The following is a 6,000-nucleotide window of genomic DNA, read 5'->3' as shown; positions in this document are numbered from 1 at the left end:
GTACCATGTGCTTGGTGAGTTAACATCACACAGCACCTTAGAAAATAGTATTTGAGGTTGTTTTGCTTGTTTTTGGCAGGTAATGAACTGTAATTTGCGTTTAATCCAACATAGAGAGTTGTGTTGGGGTGGGAGATGGGTCCCAAAACACATGACTTTCAACCAGTAGGCCTAATAAAGCCAAACCAGGGCCTTCTTCTTATTCTCAAAGTAGTGTCGGTGCCATAACCTAACCTTTGCTGTCCACTTAAGGTCAACGTTTCATGGTATTAAATAGAACTGTATATTTGGTAACATGTCAAACAAGTGTTGACGATACTCTTTCATAAGCTATCATATGAACTTGTTGATGAGAAAGATCGACAGGGTGAGAGCTGGGCATGTGGCATGACGATCTGACAGAGGGTGAATGAGAATGGGTTGCAAATGAATGGGAGACTGGATGGAAGGCTGATGAGGACCAGGGGAAGGGAATGGGGTGATTGTAGGGTAGCGGAGGGTGGCAAAATCTGCATTGACAGGAGAGTTCACAGATGAACTGATATTATAGACAGAGGCAGAGATATTATATTCAGGATATGACGATTTATATGATGTGGGCAGCTGTCGGTCGAGTAGGTCGTCCTTGACTTTCTGAAGATTGGCAGCTTGATTGGATTGGCTCCTCCAGTCTGCATGTTAAAAAGTCCTCGGGCATGACACTGAACCCAAAATGGCTCCCTGTTCTGCACATGGGTGTGTGAATTTGTTTTGAATTAGATTAGATAACAGGCAGACAGCTTCTGCCATCAGTATATGAATGTATATGTGAATTTAACATTGAAATTGAAATAAAAGTAGTGTAAAAGTACCTTGAGTTGTCAGAAGACTAAAAAGGTGCTGTTTAGGTACAAGCCAATTTACAATTTGCTATTTAAATGATAAACGCTTTTACATACAGCTTTTTATATAACAGCAGCACAAAGTTTCACCCCAACACAGTAGACGTTTAAAGCTTAAAGCATGTAGGTTATGTTGAAGGTTGCATTGCCTTACAGTATACAGGTGTTTCTGCTTTAATGCCTTGAACTGCAAATGTTATCACTCTCAACCCCTTTGAGCACATTGATGATTGGTATGGACAGCTACGTGTGTAGTCACATACCAATACTGTCCTCTTCATGATTTAGAAATGGGATGGACAGGTCTTTTCTGCATGTTGTTCTGAGAGGGAATCGGAGCAGCGGGGGTGGTGTTGCAGTCGCTCTACCGCAACATTGTGACGAAAAGAGAGCTGAGCTGGAAGGCAAAGTTCTCGATCCTCCAGTCAATCTTCACTCCTACCCTCACCACTGGTCATGAAAGCTGGGTCATGACCGAAAGAACGAGGTCGCAGGTCCATTCACTTGAATGGAAAAGCATGTCCAAACCTTTGACTGGTACTGTATGTCCGTGCACAAAACAATTATGCACGCAGCTGGTAACTGGCTGTGAGCAGCTTACTTCACTACATTAATAGTTAAGGTTTAATTGCACTTACTGTAAAGGCTATATTTTAACATTAGAACCTATGTAGGAGATAATTAACTCCTACGTAGGAGTTAATTATCTCCTACATAGGAGATAGACTTAGGTTTTGGCCAACAATGCCTGAAACAAAAAGCACCTGGTCCTTACACTGCACATTCATATTTATGGTTTTCCTGCCTGGAAACCGGAGAAGGACAGGGTCAGAATTAAAAAAGCATGAGTCATGTTTATTTTTTTCCCCAGTTCATTTCCTTCTCTTTGCATCAGCGAATAACTCATCTTTATGAGAACCTGTGTTTCTTTATAAAGTTTCATCATCTCACCTGCAGTAGAATGCCACTGTGTTACTTTCCCATGTTGTCCTCATTCACTGCCCGTACATTTACCTATACGTAATACCTACATGTACCATCTCACAGCGTTAAATAGAATATCATGTTTCTTATGGTTTTGATACAAATTGTTGTGCATTCTCTTTTCTAAGACATCATAGCCAACTTATGAATGTTAGCCAAATATTCACTTTTGTGTTTGCTTTGTTTCGTGTGCCACAAACATCTCTTTAGCTCCTAAACATTCCACTTTGTGTGCCTGTCTTCTCTTGGGTGCTGGGCAGGTAACGTACATTTTTATTATTTTTTTTAGAGCTTTTGTGCTGAAAAACAGCTCCCTGTGTCCGAAAAGGATGCCAATGAGAGCTGTGAGACTGAACCAGGCTGTAAATCCAAAACAATGAGCAAAAAGAGGCTGAGAGTTAAGGATGAGGAAATGATTGGAATTAATAATTATTTTACTTTACATACTTGTTTGATCCATAGTTCATATAAAAAAAGAATTCATCGTAACTTGAACATTTTACAGATTTGAACAATATAATACTCTGCTGCTTGTCAAGGGCTCTAGTGTCAAAATGACAGCTTCTGTAGGGAACAGCATGTGATGACCTTATTCAGTCAAGATTGTTGCATTCAAGTTCCCTGCAGTTTCACAAAAGGTGACCTCGAGAGATGAATTGGCCTACATGCGGACAATTTAAAGTGCAATGTCAGCAGCGTTCATTCCAGTGATTTGTGTCTTTCTATTATCTAAATGATTTCCTTTTCATTATCCCTGTTCCATGTTAAGAACCAGTCAGAAATATATCTCATCATTTTTTTGCCAAAGTTTCTGATTCCCACAAATTACACCTGTCCCAGATACATCTATTATAGACAGCTCTCTACAGCTCCACGTATATTTTTCTTGGGGATGTGCTCCTTCCACGCTGTATCCATCCATCCCACTATTTTCAACAGCTTGTCCCTATCTGGGTCGCGGGGGGGCTGGAGCCGATCCCAGCTCACACCCTGGACAGGACGCCAGTCTATCACAGGGCACACAGAGACAAACAACCATTCACACTCACACGTCAGGTGTATGCTATTTTGATCTTGGCTAGAATTGGGAAGTAATTGCACATCACACTTTAATATGGTCGAACAGTGTCCATGGTCAGATTTTTGTTCAGGTTATAACCTGAGATGCAGGACTGTAATACAAAAATAAAATAAGAATCAGAGAAAAAGTTGACATGCACTGCAGCAACCTAATTACTGAAAGATTCATCTTAAAATGTATCTGGACTGTAATAAATTATGTGTTTCTTAAAGGGCATTTTGTTATTGTTCAACCTGATTCCTCAATGTATTTCTATGTAAGACTAATGGCAACAACTGTTGGTCCAGTAGTGAGCAACCCTAGCTTATCAATCAAACAGGCACCTGCACACCAGCATGTCAATAAAAGTATTTGTTTTTGCCACTGACTCAGCTCCTTATTGAGTGTCTGAGTAGACTGTCGAGAGATGAAGAAGTATCCTGCCATGCTTTGGTAACATCCTAAAGGTTTTCAGAACAGGAATTCAGAACATCTTTCCATAATACGGTCAGATACTTATAACAATCCAAGCCTTTATGTGGCAAAAACAAGCATGCAGTACTCTGCTTCACAGTGAACTCGGCATAATTGTGTTTTTGTTGTCACTCTCTCCCCAAGCATGTCGAAACACAATGAGTAAAGTGCAGCTCTTCATTGCAACAGGTTACTGTACAAATGTGTGATATCGGTTGCTCAGAATAAAAGCAGCTGTGTTTGTATCTAACTGGGATCTAAATACAGAATGGAAAGCCAGCAGAAATCTATGTTTTTCATTGGACCGAGCTCATTTTTTTACCCCTACCTTCAGAAAAGGACAAATTGGCCTTGGCACAAAACCTACACCAAGATTATGGACTCACTCATGACAACAAGGTTGGATTTTCTGTTTGGATGTTTTTCCAAATTGGAGAAACATCTGGATAACTATAATATTTTCAGCACAATTAATCAATGAAAGGCTAAAGACTTAACCCACCACACAACAAGCTGGCTGTATCTACATGACCTACAAAACAGTTGGTCTTACAGCTTCAGCTCGATGCAGTGAGACAGCCTGCTAGTCATGAATCCATGAGACATAAAGTAGCAAATTATCTGGATAATGCAATGGCTCCCAGAAACTGACTTGAAAAAGGTAAAAAGTATAGTAGAATTTTCCAAGTAGTAGAGTTTTCGAAAAAGGTGCCAACAAAAAAGGACTTTTGAAATGATTGCTTTGTGAGGATGAAGGAAATAAACAGGACAATAATGGATTTACACCAAGAAGGACATAAAATAAGACCTTATTGGAACTGTTATAATAATAATTATAATGGTATAGAAGGGTCACATATACAATTTGTAAAAAAATGTAATATACTGTAGACAATTGTGTGTGTGTGTTGGGGGGGGGGGGGGTTGACAGATAGATATGGTTTCAGCAATCATACCAAATCCACACATGTACAGCATGTTCAGGGGGTAAAACACCTTGCCTGGGAAATCACGGTGCAATGCTGGGGAAAACCAAAATAAAGCTCTGTACTTACTTCTGCAATATATGTTGTGACAGAGAAAATAGGAAGCGGAGAGGAAAGTGATAGAAAAACAGGGAAGAAAAGAGAGGTTTGCACATCAAAGACCCCATTAGATATTAGGTATAAATATCTTGACATGCGGACTACTCTGGGGGTATTAGTGGAATACGTATGACATGATATTTCGAGAGCTTAAATAAATAAATAAAGCCTCCATTCATTTCCAAGATGAGCAGGCCGCTTTTAAGATGTGAGATGTAAAGATGTAAACAACCTGCCTTCTGCGGAAAGTAGAAAAAGCCCATTTACAACTATGATGTGCTGTGATTTGTCCGCTAGACACTGTGAGAATGTTTAAAAGTATCTCATTAAAAATGACTCACTGACTGAAATAATTGAAATGTCGAGCCCACACCGATCTACGATATGATCCCATTTCTGATATACGAGGTCCAGTCGCGGTGTAGTAATATTCATAATAAAATATTTCTTCTTGAGCTCAACAGAGAAGAAAGAGAAGTAGTAGTAGAAGTATAGCATGACTTGTTACTGAGATTCAACAGGTTTGTATGATATCTTGTAAAAAGTTATATCGATTAGTTATATATAAGTTATATATGTTACAATATATGCCATTTTATTTAACACTACATGGCAGGTTTCAATGATATCTTCAGAAATATGACATTGTATTTAATGCTGTGAAGTGGTGACCAGAGGTTCATTCATTCATCATCTTCAACCGCTTGTCCCTGTCGGGGTCGCGGGAGGCTGGAGCTGATCCGACCAGGAGTGGAAAACCAAAATCCCTGTTATGTGAATTGTTAAGTTAAAGGGAACATAAAAGGACAGTTTGGGTTTTAGACATCAGTCAAATCGGCCCTGATATACTGTACGTAGTTGAATACTGTATGTAGTCGAAGATCAGAAGTGTATTTTTGCCCCAAACCTGTCAGTTCTTTATAAATCAACATTAGTATTGTGAAATCAACTCTTTGACAGACAGAAGGCCAGTGTAAAGTCTTTAGAACTGGGACTCATGTGATCCACTATCTTCGTCTGGTGAGGACTCAAACATAAGCGTTTTGAATCTGCTGCAGCTGTCCAATTGATGTTTTAGGGAGACTTGTAGAGACACAGTTGCAGCAGTCAAGTCTTCTGAAGATTCATTCATGGACAAGTTTTTTTTCAAATCCTGCTCAGACTTAAAGTAGGTCCTTTAGTCCTTGATATATTCTTAGACCAGAGCTGAAGGAAGCATTATATTCTCTATCTGCTTGGTGCATAACGAATAAACCAAACTACAGGTGTCCTTAAACTTTCTGGAGTGCCAGAAGAAGAAGAAGAAGAAGAAGAAGAAGAAGAAGAAGAAGAAGAAGAAGAAGAAGAAGAAGAAGAAGAAGAAGAAGAAGAAGAAGAAGAAGAAGAAGAAGAAGAAGAAGAAGAAGAAGAAGAAGAAGAAGAAGAAGAAGAAGAAGAAGAAGAAGAAGAAGAAGAAGAAGAAGAAGAAGAAGAAGAGGAGGAAGAAGAAGAAGAAGAAGAAGAAGAAGAAGAAGAA

Source organism: Echiichthys vipera, assembly GCF_963691815.1.
Source record: "Echiichthys vipera genome assembly, chromosome: 6".
Taxonomy (NCBI): Eukaryota; Metazoa; Chordata; class Actinopteri; order Perciformes; family Trachinidae; genus Echiichthys; species Echiichthys vipera.
The sequence above is the reverse complement of the archived record's forward strand: the minus strand, read 5'-3'. Positions refer to the sequence as shown.